We start from the raw sequence: 13,251 nt of genomic DNA, 5'->3' as shown, positions 1-13,251 counted from the left end.
CTTATCACTTGAAGCAAACCATCTCTGAAGGCTGTTTCTACTTTTGCCGTGACATCACTAATCTGGTTCGTCCTCAGTTTACAGCCCTCGGTTTACAAGGCCAGTGATCTAACCACTGAGCTACAAAGCCCAGTTTGATGGGAGTGTGTCATTGCAGTCATGCATAATTTGATGTGTGTTTTCAATTCCAGTTTAAATCTAATACTTTGGGCATTGTGTGTGGAATAAACCAAGCTTAAGGTGGACAATCTGCCTAGCAGAGGGGTGTCTGACTTATTTTCTAAAGGCTGCTCCACATAGGTTGCTGAACTATCCTGTGACTGTCCAGATTTCATTTGAGTTTATCTAGTCTGTTGTTTAACTGGCAGGTTCTGTGATTTAGAAGTGTTTTCTTCTAATGAAGAATCTCCAAAATGTACCAATAGGCCATAGTGAGGATTAATTAAAAATATAAGTTATGTACATGTACAGAAGACTGGGCAGTTCTGTTTCTCCATTAGTGAAACACCATGATTTCACCATGAGTCAGTGTTGCCTTTACGCCCTTCAATAGAGTCCACTGAGGTGTAGCCCCAGAGAGGATAAACTGTGTCATGATCTGTGCATAGGTAATATGGACAGTTGTACTGGGAAATTAATTACTTTTAGAACAAAACATTACAGTTCAATGGCAACAGAAGTTATCAAATCATAAATAAAACAAACCTTGCAACATAATACCAATACAAAAGCAACAGATTAAAACATAAAATTGAATGACATGAATAACCATAAAAAATAACCTACTGGAGGACACTCTATTAATGAGAAGAATACTTTATTGAACCCCACGGGGTAATTTGTATTCGACTTATCCTAGTTACTTAGGAGTAGTCGTACCCAGGCAGCATTGTGGAGTTAAGGGCCCAATAGCTGTGCAGATGAGTTGTGGCTTCACTGTGGATTAAACCACCAATCTTCCAGGTCCAGTCACGTACCCCAGCCACTACGCTACAGGCTGCCCTAATAAAGCCAGGTTCTCTGGGAGTCAAACCTAGAATCTTCTGATCCAAGGTCAGATTCATTATCCATTGCGCCACTGGCCCGTTGAGGACTATATGGCATACAATTAGGAGACAAATGGTATACCATAGGTGACATAAGCACAGTTGTGTTCAAGAAAATAGCAGTACAACATCAGTAACCTGATGAACCACTGTTATTACTAGTAGTGATATTTCTGCATGGCAAATACTTTACTTGTAGATGTAGTAGTGTAGTAGAAAAACAACAGACCGAACTGTCATGACATGCACACTGCTTGTTCTGAGTAATTGACTAATTCATTGAAAGAGGCATTTTCAAAATAATAGCAATGTGGAGTTTAATTAGAGAATTCAGTAATTCTGTGAAAAAATAGGTGTCATTAATTGTCCTTTATTAAGGAAGAAGGGAAGCAAATGTTTCACACATTGTTATAAAATATATTTATTCTGAATTGCTAAGTAAAATGGGCTGTTCCCAACATTATTTGGAGGAACAACGTTATTTGATTAAAACATTGATTGGAGAGTGGAAAACATATAAAGAAGTGCAAATTATAGGATGCTTCACTAAAATGATCTCAGATGCTTTAAAATGGCAACAAAAACCCAAAACAAGCGGAAGAAATCGAGCAACGACTATTAAAACGGATCGAAGAATAGTCAGAATGGCAAAGATTCAGCCATTCATCAGCTCCAGAAAGATCAAAGACGATCTACAATTACCTGTAAGTGCTGTTACAGTCAGAAGATGTTTGAAGCTATCAGTAAGAAGCCCCCGTAAAGCACCATTGTTGAAAAAATGGCATGTGCAGAATTGGTTAAAATTGCCAAGGAACACATCGATTGGCCCAAAGAGAAACGGCGTAACATTCTGGGGTCTGATGAGAATAAAATTGTTATTTTTGGGTCTACTGGTCCTCGACAGTGCAGAATGTCGACAGGTACTGAATTCAAGCCACAGTACACTGTGAAGACAATGAAGCATGGTGGCACAAAAATCATGGTATGGGGATGTTTTTGTACACTACGGTGTTGGGTTTGTATGCCAGGGATCATGGATCAGTTTGAATACATCAAAATACTTGGAGATTATGTTGCCGTATGCCGAAGAGACAATGCCCCTGAAATGGGTGTTTCAACAAGACAACGACCCCAAACACATGAGTAAGCAAGCAACATCTTGGTTCCAGACAAAAAGGATTGAGGTAATGGAGTAGCCAGCTCAATCCCTCGACATCAACCTCATTGAAAACTCGTGGGGTGATATTAAAAATGCAGTTTCTGAAGCAAAACCCAAAAATTGTGGAATGTAGCTTCTTCATCCTGGGCTGAAATACATGTTTCTAGGTGTCAGAAGTTGGTTGACTCGATGTAACGCAGATGCGCAGCAATTATCAAAAACAATGGTTTTGCAACTAAATATTAGTTCAGTAATTTAAAGTGAAGTTAAATCTTGAAAAATGTCTTCAGTTTATACAGTTTGAAGAGTTTTTTTAAACAGATTAATATTCCTTTTCTTTGCTTCCTGTAAAAACATAACGCAGGCTTGATAAAATTGCTAATGCTTTGATTTGGAATTGAATGAGTCATGTTTCCACTACATTTAAAATATTGAACTAAAAGCTATTAAAAAATATTTGCACTTTATTCAATGCACTGCTATTTATTTGAACACAACTGTACTTATTTATTGTATGTGCTCATATCTTCTCTCTTTATTCATTTGTCACAACTTCTTACAAATCAAATGTTGTGGAGTGTCACAGGGCCCCATGATCTTCATGACAGTACTCTAACTTAATGGATGCTGAAGTTGAACCAAACTCGGAACCTTTTAATCTCCTTGCTCTGAATGGTCCATCAGTCTCTTCTGGACATTTATGCCCCCAATTTGGTCCAAAAGTTGACCTTCAGGCCCCAGTGAGGATTGAACTCACGACCCCTGGTTTACAAGACCAGTGCTCTAACCACTGAGCTATGGAGCCCTTGCCTCTGTTGACTGCACCTTCAAAGTTTAAAAAGAACACACCCAAGGAAAACAGGCTACTGCAGTGTCACATCAAAACTAAGGTGACGTGTCACAAAGGGAGGCAACACCCCTCAGGGGAGTGTCCTTTGTGTGTAAATTGCGCTTCTAAAGTACACAAGTGGGTGCCAGGTAATTCTCTGCTAGACAGATATGATTTCATTGATCAAGTTTGTCTGTGGTCAGCTTATTGTAAACAAAGGCAACCAGTCAAAAATCAACTCAAACCCTCCAGTTTACAAGATCAGTGAGCTACTGAGTCTCTCACCTATGCATCATTTAACACACTCAGATTTCCAACATGCTTTTTTGTGTGAATAACGACAACAAGACCAGGTTTCTGGGCATTTGAATATCCACTACACATCCATACTGGACTGACAGTACTCTGACTTAGTGGACGCTGAAGTTGAACCAAACTTGTAACTTGATCAACTTCTCCTTGCTCTAACTCAGGGGTCAGCAACCCTGGTCCTGGAGAGCCGCAGGGTGTGCTGGCTTTCGTCTCCACCTTAAAATAAGCAAGCAACTCAGACCCAAGAAACCAGGTGAGGTGAGTTAACTGTGTAATCAACGGCTTTCATTGATCAATTAATGCCAAGCAACAACGAAAGCCAGCACACCCTGCGGCTCTCCAGGACCAGGGTTGCCGACCCCTGCTCTAACTGCTCCATGAGCTGCTGATACAGACAGCATCAGAGTCTCCTCCATGTCCAGGGTTGGGACTATGGGCATTTATGCCCCCCATTTGGTCCAAAAGATTACCTTTGACCTTCAGGCCCCAGTGAGGTTTGAACTCACGACCCCTGGTTTACAAGACCAGTGCTCTAACCACTGAGCTATGGAGCCCTTGCCTCTGTTGACTGCACCTTCAAAGTTTAAAAAGAACACACCCAAGGAAAACAGACGACTTAAGTAACGTGGCATGAAAGGAGGCAACACCCTTCAGAGGAGTGTCCTTTGTGTGTAAATTGTGCTCCTCGTTACTATTCAAGAACCTTTTTCACATAATCCTGGTCTCTTCTGAAAGGTAACCCTTTGGGGTTTGTTTTCCAAGAGTCAGGATTACTCCAAATATTACTAAAACAAAGTTACAGAAGCCCAAACACAGTGAAAGTGGAAGCTTTTTTTCAACCTGTGGTCGTTCCTACCAGGTGACTTGGAGGGGCTCAGTCTCTGATCCTCACCCCCTACAAACTGCAGGGCTCAGTTGATGGCTTGTGCCATCAAGCCCCTCTAGCTGGTCCAGAATGCTGCAGCCCGCCTGATCACCAGTCAGCCCAAGTCGGCTCATGTCACCCCACTCCTCATTGGCCTCCACTGGCTTCCTATTGCCGCACGCATCCGCTTCAAGGCCCTAGTGTTGGCATTTCAGGCTGCTAAGGGGCCTGCCCCACCTTACATACAATCCCTCCCCCTATTTCGACGCAGACTAAAAACACACCTTTTCAAACTGTACCTTAGTGCTCCCTCCTGATCCCCCTACCAACCCCCACTTGCAATATCCCTCTTGTCTAACCCAAAAAAAAGTAATGTAAATGAGGTCAGAGGACAAGGTCCAGACTGGTTGAAGCTGACAGGAAGGTGACAGTAACGCAAATAACCATGCATTACAACAGTAATATGCAGAAGAGCATCTCTGAACACACAACACGTCATAACTCTAAGTGGATAGGCTACAGCAGTAGAAGTCTACAAATACCTAATAACGTGCTCAGTGAGTGTATATTTGAAAATGGTTGCTGCACTTTTTCCAAGGAACCAAACAATACACATGAATGCCAGGGTGCTACTTTTGCACATTTCAAAATATGGCTCTGTCATTCATTACAAAAGTCAAAGTAGGTACAATGTCTCTACAGAAGTCAAAGTCCAAGGCAGACTTCAAAAGAAGTCTTATTTGTCTGCACTGTATTTTCTGACACTGCTTCGGAGACTTGCTTCCACCATAATTAAGATTAAAATGGACCAGCAACAGTAACAGAATTTTTAATTTCCTTATCTTTACTGCGCTGCCATCTGCTGATTTAATTTGGATCTGCTGATTTAATTGGATGACTACATCCAAGAAGGCACTGTTAAAAAAGCCACTGTGCATTTACAGCAAAAGGTCTGTTTAGTCAGCAGGAGTAACTGAGAAGATCTTATTATTTATTATTTAGAAACCCAATAACCTTGGGAAACAATGCGGGTAGGGAATGGTACTGCTTATCCGATCTGATGTAGGATGAATGACTTTTGAAATCGCATGGGGGGAATTTTATGGAACACGAGGCTTAACACCTTCGCTCTGGGGCTGCCAACCACCTGGAGAGCCACAGGGTGTGCTGCTTTTTGTTTTCACCTTAAAAGTGAATTCAGACTGAAGAAATAAGGTCAGGTGAGTTAACGAAAGCAGCTGATTACAGTTCTGTGCTGAATAACAAAAGTCAGCACACCCTGCAGGTAAGTGATATGAAAGCAAGTCAGTAAGTAAGTGATATGAAAGTAATGGCCGTGCATTACTTTCTCCATAAATACTCTAGAGACATTGGATTGATGTTATCTGCAGGGAATTGTGCCTACAGGCTCAACATTTCATTTTCTCAACCAGGTTCAAAATCAGACTTGATTGACCAAGCGTGTTTTTATGCATTCAGGGAATAACTTGGTTAATCAGCTGCTCTCTCTGTAACAGTGAAGACAAAGATTTGCCAGAGTGGCGGGGAGCAGGTTTTATTATGCTTACTCCACGTGCCTTCAGTATGTGGAGTCAGTAAGCACAGTAAAAAAGGAATCTGCTGTAATTATCACAAATATTGTACGCATTGTAGCGGTCAGTCCATAGAGAAAAGTGCACATTACTCTAAAAATAGACATGAGAATATTGCTAATTCCAGGAAGAAAATTAATTCAAATTGGTAATATAAAGTGATATAAAGTGTTTCAAATATTTAATTAAAGATACTTAGTAAGTTATTCCTATTAAAATATAATTGACCAGTATAATTTTCCTACCAAGATATGAATACATATTGCAGTTATATTATAATTATTATTATAATTACATTATAATTTATTTTTGCGTGATAAAACTTTTTTTTTTTAATGGTGTTTTTTTTATTTATTTCTATTCAGTTGTGTTCACAATTTAAAGTTTCATCGGTTTTATAAGAATGCCGATTACAAGCAAGCAACTACAAGCAGAATTACTGTGCATTTTAACGGTGGTGAGTGATAACCTGATGCCTTTAATGATGGAACATTAACTTAACTTATCACTTGAAGCAAACCATCTCTGAAGGCCGTTTCTACTTTTGCCGTGACATCACTAGTCTGGTTCGTCCTCAGTTTACAGCCCTCGGTTTACAAGGCCAGTGATCTAACCACTGAGCTACAAAGCCCAGTTTGATGGGAGTGTGTCATTGCAGTCATGCATGATTTGATGTGTGTTTTCAATTCCAGTTTAAATCTAATACTTTGGGCATTGTGTGTGGAATAAACCAAGCTTAAGGTGGACAATCTGCCTAGCAGAGGGGTGTCTGACTTATTTTCTAAAGGCTGCTCCACATAGGTTGCTGAACCCTCCTGTGACTGTCCAGATTTCATTTGAGTTTATCTAGTCTGTTGTTTAACTGGCATGATCTGTGTTTTAGAAGCAAGTGTTTTCTTCTAATGAAGAATCTCCAAAATGTACCAATAGGCCATAGTGAGGATTAATACAAAAATATAAGTTATGTACATGTACAGAAGACTGGGCAGTTCTGTTTCTCCATTAGTGAAACACCACGATTTCACCATGAATCAGACTCAATAGAGTCCACTGAGGTGTAGCCCCAGAGAGGATAAGCTGTGTCATGATCTGTGCATAGGTAATATGGACAGTTGTACTGGGAAATTAATAACTTTTAGAACAAAACATTACAGTTCAATGGCAACAGAAGTTATCTCATCATAATCAAAACAGACCTTGCAACATAATACCAACACAAATGCAACAGATCAAAACACAAAACAGTGGTTTACATGAATAACCATCAAAAATACCCAACTGGAGGCCACTCTTAATGAGAAGAATAGTTTATTGAACCCCATGGGGTAATTTGTATTTGACCTTTCCTAGTTACTTAGGAGTAGTGGATGCCCAGGCAGGATTACGGAGTTAAGGGCCCAACATCTGTGCAGATCAGTTGTGGCTTCACTGGGGATTAAACCACCGATCTTCCAGGTCCCAGTCATGTACCTTAGCCACTACACTACAGGCTGCCCTAACAAAGCCTGGCTCTCTGGGAGTCAGACCTAGAATCTTCTGATCTGAGGTCAGATGCATTATCCATTGCACCACTGGCCCGTTGAGGACTATATGGTATACAATTAGGAGTGGTATAATTAATGAAATAAGCACATACTTATTTATTGTATGTGCTCAACTCTTCTCCCTTTATTCATTTGTCACAGCTTCTAACAAAGCAAATGTTGCTGAGGGTCACAGGTCCCCTGTTCAGCATGATCATCATTACAGTAATCTGATGTAATGGACGTTGAAGTTGAACCAAACTTGGATCCTTTTGATCAACATCTCCTTGCTCTGACTGTTCCATGAGCTGCTGATACAGATAGCATCAGAGTCTTCTCCATGTCCAGGGTGACTATGGACATTTAATGCCACCAGTTTGGTCCAAAAGGTTACCATTGATCTTAAGGCCCCAGTGAGGCTTGAACTCACAACCCCTGGTTTACAAGACCAGTGCTCTAACCACTGAGCTATGGAGCCTTAGCAATTGTTCCCTGCACTTTCAAAGTTTAAAAAGAACACACCCAAGGAAAACAGACTGCTGCAGTGTCACATCAGAACTCAGGTAACGTGTCATGAAGGGAGGCAACCCCCATCCGTTTGTCTGTGGTCAGCTTATTGTAAACAAAGGCAACCAGTCAGATATTTTAAACTCAGTTTACAAGATCAGTGAGCTACTGAGCCTCCCACCTGTACAGTGTCATTTAACACGCTCAGATTTCCAACATGCTTTTATGTGTGTGTAACAACAATCAAACCAAGTTCCTGGGCATTTGACTACCCACTGCACATCTATACTGGACTTACTGGGATGAATAATGTTTCACACATCAATCAATAGAGCCAATTCACCCCTCTCATGCAGGGTGTTACTACCAGATGGAAAAAGGCCTATGAGATCGCAGAATTCCACTTTAAAAGCTGTGAAGAATATCACACGTGACTTGTTCACATCTATACCAGCTTAGTCCATGCACCAGCTTCATTTGGGCAGTTTTGTTGCTGAATATTCATAGACCTCATACCGAATATGCATGTCCTGAATGCAGCCCATATTACAATAGTTTACAAGTCAGAGATTAACAGTACCCTATAGACACACACTTGATTTACAAAGGCTTACTCTATTATCGTTGGACACAAATCCCCAACTTTTGATTCCTTTATTGATTTTCAATGTCTAAATTAACATCCAGTTCACACGTACCCATTCAACCAACAGGTATCACCGAAGAGAAATGAAACACGGACCTCTAACAATGTGCATTGTCCAAGTGGTGAAATTACTTTTGACATGGATAATGACTTGATCCATTTTTATTAATAATTTTTCATTGTATGGGTTCATCTCTTCTCTCTTTATTCATTTGTCACAGCTTCTTACAATCAAATGGTGCTGAGTGTCACCGGGCCCCTGTTCAACATGATCTTCATGACAGTACTCTGACCAAATGGACGCTGAAGTTGAACCAAACTCGAAACCTTTTGAGCAACATCTCCTTGCTCTAACTGTTCCATGAGTTGCTGATACTGACAGCATCAGCGTCTCCTCCATGTCCAGGGTTGGGACTGTGGACATTTATGCCCCCAATTTGGTCCAAAACACAACCATTGACCATCAGGCCCCAGTGAGGTTTGAACTCACGACCCCTGGTTTACAAGACCAGTGCTCTAACCACTGAGCTATGGAGCCAAAGCCGTTGCAGACAGCACCTTCAAAGTTTAAAAAGAACACACCCAAGGAAAACAGACGACTGTACTGTGACATCAAAACTCAGGTGACATGTGTCATTAAGGGAGGCAACACCCTTCAGAGGAGTGTCCTTTGTGAGTAAATTGTGCTCCTAGTTACTATTCTAGAGCCCTTTTGACTACAGGTAGAATCCTGGTCTCTTCTGAAAATATTACTGAAACAAGGTTACAGAAGCTCAAACACAGTGAAAGTGGAAGCTTTTTCTCACTGAAAATATTTTCTGTTTTTGACTGGACAGATTATTGTAGCTGTGGCTGGTACACTTAGAAACACAATGGAGGCAAGTCACAACACTGGACAAATCTGAGGACAGGTTTCAAGACAATATCCCCAAAAAAAGAAAATTCTGCATTGTTTTTTCTAATCTATGTCAAGGCAGTTTTCCAAAAAGGACATTTGGAGACTCCAAAAGGACACAGAAATGAAATGATATTATGGGTCTTACAAAGTGTAAAATACTGCAATTCGCTTACCTTTCCGTACCTCTCCCCCTACTTGCAGCTATCGTTGCAGCTATCCTCCTTCTCCTTGATAGCTTGTACAACAACTTGGAATGTCCTGAAAAAAAGAAACTGCTGGTGTACAGAGCAACAGACATTGAAGAGTATGACCAGCAGTTGATGGCAGAAACATTGTTTGAGCTGTGAATAAAAAACCCAAAACATCAGTCATCCTACCCATTGGCTTCCAATGTGGGGCTGTCCAATTCCCAACCCAGTTTGAGGCAGCCTGTAGCATAGTGGTTAAGGTAAATGACTGGGACCCACAAGGTCAGGGGTTCTAATCCTGGTGTAGCCACACTAAGATCTGCACAGCTGTTGGGCCCTTGAGCAAGGCCCTTAACCCTGCATTGCTCCAGGGGAGGATTGTCTCCTGCATAGTCTAGCACGGTTGAGCACCCCCCAGCAAGTCATGGAACAGTTTCACCAAGAAGATGTTGAACAGGGGACATGTGACACTGTTTGAGCAGAATTTGAGAGAAGTTGTGACAAATGCATAAAGAGAGAAGAGATGAGCTCATACATGAAAAAAACATTTGCCATAGTGGGCTTGCTGGGATGTATAAAGTTTCTTTCTTCAAACTTTATATAGCACCACTATCAAAAAGCCTGTACAATTGATGGTACACATCCACACACACACACCAATGGCAATAGGCTGCCATTCAAGGCACAAACCAGTTTGTCAAGAGTAGGTTACTAGGCGTCTCGCTCAGGGACACTTCGACACACCCTCAGACCAGGCAACTGCACTTGCCTCCTGAGCCACTTACAGAAGACCTGCAAACTGTCATGTGGTAACTAAATGCATAAAGGTATGCAGATGTGGTCAAGAGGTTCAGCTGTTTTTCAGACCAAATGTCAAAATAGGGAAGAAATGTGATCTAAGTGACTTTGACCATGGAATGGTCGTTGGTGCCAGACAGGGTGGATTGAGTATCTCAGAAACTTTGCAGAGAATGGTTCAAAAAACAAAAAACATCCAGTGAGCAGCAGTTCTGAGGGAAAAAATGTGTTAATGAGAGAGGTCAGAGGAGAAGGTTCGGACTGGTCGAAGCTGACAGGACGGTGACATACACAACGCGTCAAACCTCTTCAGTGGATCGGCTACAGCAGCGGAACCCAATAAGTAAAAAAAATAAGTCTAACAAATACTTAATAAAGTGCTCACTGACTGTATATTAGCAAAGCAATGAAATATCCCTTTGCAATAAAAGGGCTGTGATTGAAGTTTTAAAGAGAATGTGACATCACAAAAGTCCAGTGAAACTATAACGAATCGAAATCAGGCGAGTCAGACCTCCACTAAGGCACAACAATCTCCCGTCAAATGCTTGGCAATGCAGTCAGTAATTTGAGATACATATATTCTGCCTGATGGTGGCGCTAGAGGACAGGACATGGGGTCTTGAAAATCAATAGGTTTTTTCCTGCACAGTGCACAGCAATTCATTGTCAATCCGGCCATCACTTACAGATATTTCGATCACAATTTAAAGGTTTTGCCAAAATCAAGATCATAGAAAATTTCATGCCAATCCGCCTTTCTTCACAACCCCTGGTTTACAAGACCAGTGCTCTAACCACTGAGCTATGGAGTCCCCACCCAGGCTAACTAAGATGACTGTGTCTTCAAAGTTGAAAAAGAACACACCCAAGGAAATCATGACTGCAGTGTCACATCAAAACTTGAACATGAAGTGTGTCATGAAGGGAGGCAACACCCCTCAGGGGAGTGTCCTTTGTGTGTAAATTTTGCTCCTGAAGTACATGAGTGGGTCCCTGGTAATTCTCTGCTAGACAGATATAATTTCATTAATTAATCAAGTTTGTCTGTGGTGATCTTATTGTAAACAAAGGCAACTAGTCAAACATTTTAAACTCAAAAACTCCAGTTTACAAGATCAGTAAGCTATTACCTGTGATAATACAGATGGCTCCAGAATTATTGGCATTATTAATGGAGAAAAAAGGCTGCATATAATAAACAACATGGATAATGATCTATATTGTATGTAGTTTTATTTATAATGCAGTTTAGCAAATAAGTCACCATGATGTCTTAGTCCGATCAAAAGAGAACGACTTCCATAATACAAGAAACTACCCAACTTAGTCTGCTTCGTGATATATACATACTGTATAGACATAATTCAATTACAAACACAGAAATGATACAGCAGGGGTGCACAAACATGTGCCGTAGAGGTAGGAGAGTATGCAGGTCTTCATTCCACCCAATCACTACAGCAGCTGATTTCATTAGTTCCCTCCTTGTCATTGACGGCGTGTTAATTCCAGAAATCTGGTGTAGTAATAGGTTGGAATGAAAACCTCCATACTGCCAGCCCTCCCTGGCACACAATTGGGCACCCCTGTGAAACAGACAGCATCAGAGACTCCTTGTCCAGGGTCACTTATGCTACCAACTTGTTTAAAAGGGTACAACGGACCGCAAGGCTCCAGCGAGAATTGAACTCGCGACCCCTGGTTTACAAGACCAGTGCTCTAACCACTGAGCTATGAAGCCCTGATTGTGTGGGACAAGTTTACAAGATTAGACAGCTTCTGTGCCCATACAGTATGAGTCTTTAACACACTCAGGTTTCCAGAATTTTAGAAGGTATAAGGCATACACATCGTTTCAGTTTGTCATGTGTGATGAGTCGGAACAAAAAAGTGATAAATGTGTGATGTACCTGGCTGGATAGTGGCTGGTTTGTGTGCTAGTGCCAAAGGAAACGGCTGTGGTGAAAGTTAGTGTACAGAGAGGAGACAATGATAATGGCGTAACATTTTGGATAAGTGGCCACTTTTATGATGAAAAGTGGCTGCCAAAGGAGTTTTAAGGGATGGTGAAGGGGGGAATCCATCATCCTGCTGCTCACTGGATGGTGGATTTAGACCCAAAAATTCAATTTTGTCAGATACTCTAGCCGATATTTTTGTGTTTGTTTTTTTTCTTTAGTAAGTTTTAAGACATCCTCACTAAGGCACTGCAAAGACTGGCAATAGTGTTTTAAAAGAAAATAAATACATAGCCCATATACTGAAGGATTAACACATTGTAAGTGGTCATTCTACAAGAATAGCTAGTGGTATTTTGAATTGCAATATGTCTTGAAATGCATTCATCACACAAAACTATTAATCTTTAGTCCACTTTTAATCTTTTAATTTATTGAATCGACACAAAAACCACCTTAATGTATAAAACCAATATTCACACAAAGAATTTGCACCATCTATTTTGCCACTGGTGTTACTTGTACCTTAAAAGGTACAAGTAACTTATACAACATAAAAGGTTTTTTCTGGATTTTATTTCTTCGTTTAATTCTGAACATACAGGCAAAAAAAATGTGTTTAGGTTAATAAAGCAGAATCCACTTAACTGCATAATGATTATCACATTTGTGTAGAAGGGCACATGTGCATTGGCACATCCTAAAACATTTCGAATTAATTCCATTATAAAAAGATCGAATATTTGCATCAGACATTAGCTGATCGCATATATATTTCCATGTTACATTGCATAATGATCTATAAATAAAGGCAACATTAAAAGTCGGCAGGTACCTCAGAAACAGTCAATTGTCATATAGACCAAAAGACTAGCATGCCAAAATGTATGGAGGTCACCCATTGGTCTTCCATTGGTAAAGTGTTGG

At 40.7% G+C, this 13,251-nt stretch overlaps 5 non-coding genes across 5 annotated transcripts; all 5 read right to left on the bottom strand.

Annotated features, from left to right (window-relative positions):
• Positions 1 to 2,937: 2,937 nt before the first annotated feature.
• Positions 2,938 to 3,010, bottom strand: trnat-ugu (transfer RNA threonine (anticodon UGU)). The gene has a single exon. It is a non-coding gene; the product is annotated as a tRNA-Thr (tRNA).
• An 817-nt stretch (positions 3,011 to 3,827) lies between these two features.
• On the bottom strand, positions 3,828 to 3,900 carry trnat-ugu (transfer RNA threonine (anticodon UGU)). The gene has a single exon. It is a non-coding gene; the product is annotated as a tRNA-Thr (tRNA).
• A 3,831-nt stretch (positions 3,901 to 7,731) lies between these two features.
• On the bottom strand, positions 7,732 to 7,804 carry trnat-ugu (transfer RNA threonine (anticodon UGU)). The gene has a single exon. It is a non-coding gene; the product is annotated as a tRNA-Thr (tRNA).
• A 1,140-nt stretch (positions 7,805 to 8,944) lies between these two features.
• trnat-ugu (transfer RNA threonine (anticodon UGU)) lies at positions 8,945 to 9,017 on the bottom strand. Its single transcript has one exon. It is a non-coding gene; the product is annotated as a tRNA-Thr (tRNA).
• A 3,017-nt stretch (positions 9,018 to 12,034) lies between these two features.
• On the bottom strand, positions 12,035 to 12,107 carry trnat-ugu (transfer RNA threonine (anticodon UGU)). The gene has a single exon. It is a non-coding gene; the product is annotated as a tRNA-Thr (tRNA).
• Between the last annotated feature and the right edge of the window lie 1,144 nt (positions 12,108 to 13,251).

This window comes from Conger conger, chromosome 1, assembly GCF_963514075.1.
Source record: "Conger conger chromosome 1, fConCon1.1, whole genome shotgun sequence".
NCBI classification, from domain to species: Eukaryota; Metazoa; Chordata; class Actinopteri; order Anguilliformes; family Congridae; genus Conger; species Conger conger.
Note: the sequence above shows the minus strand (reverse complement) of the source record. Positions and strands in the feature narration are given on the sequence as shown.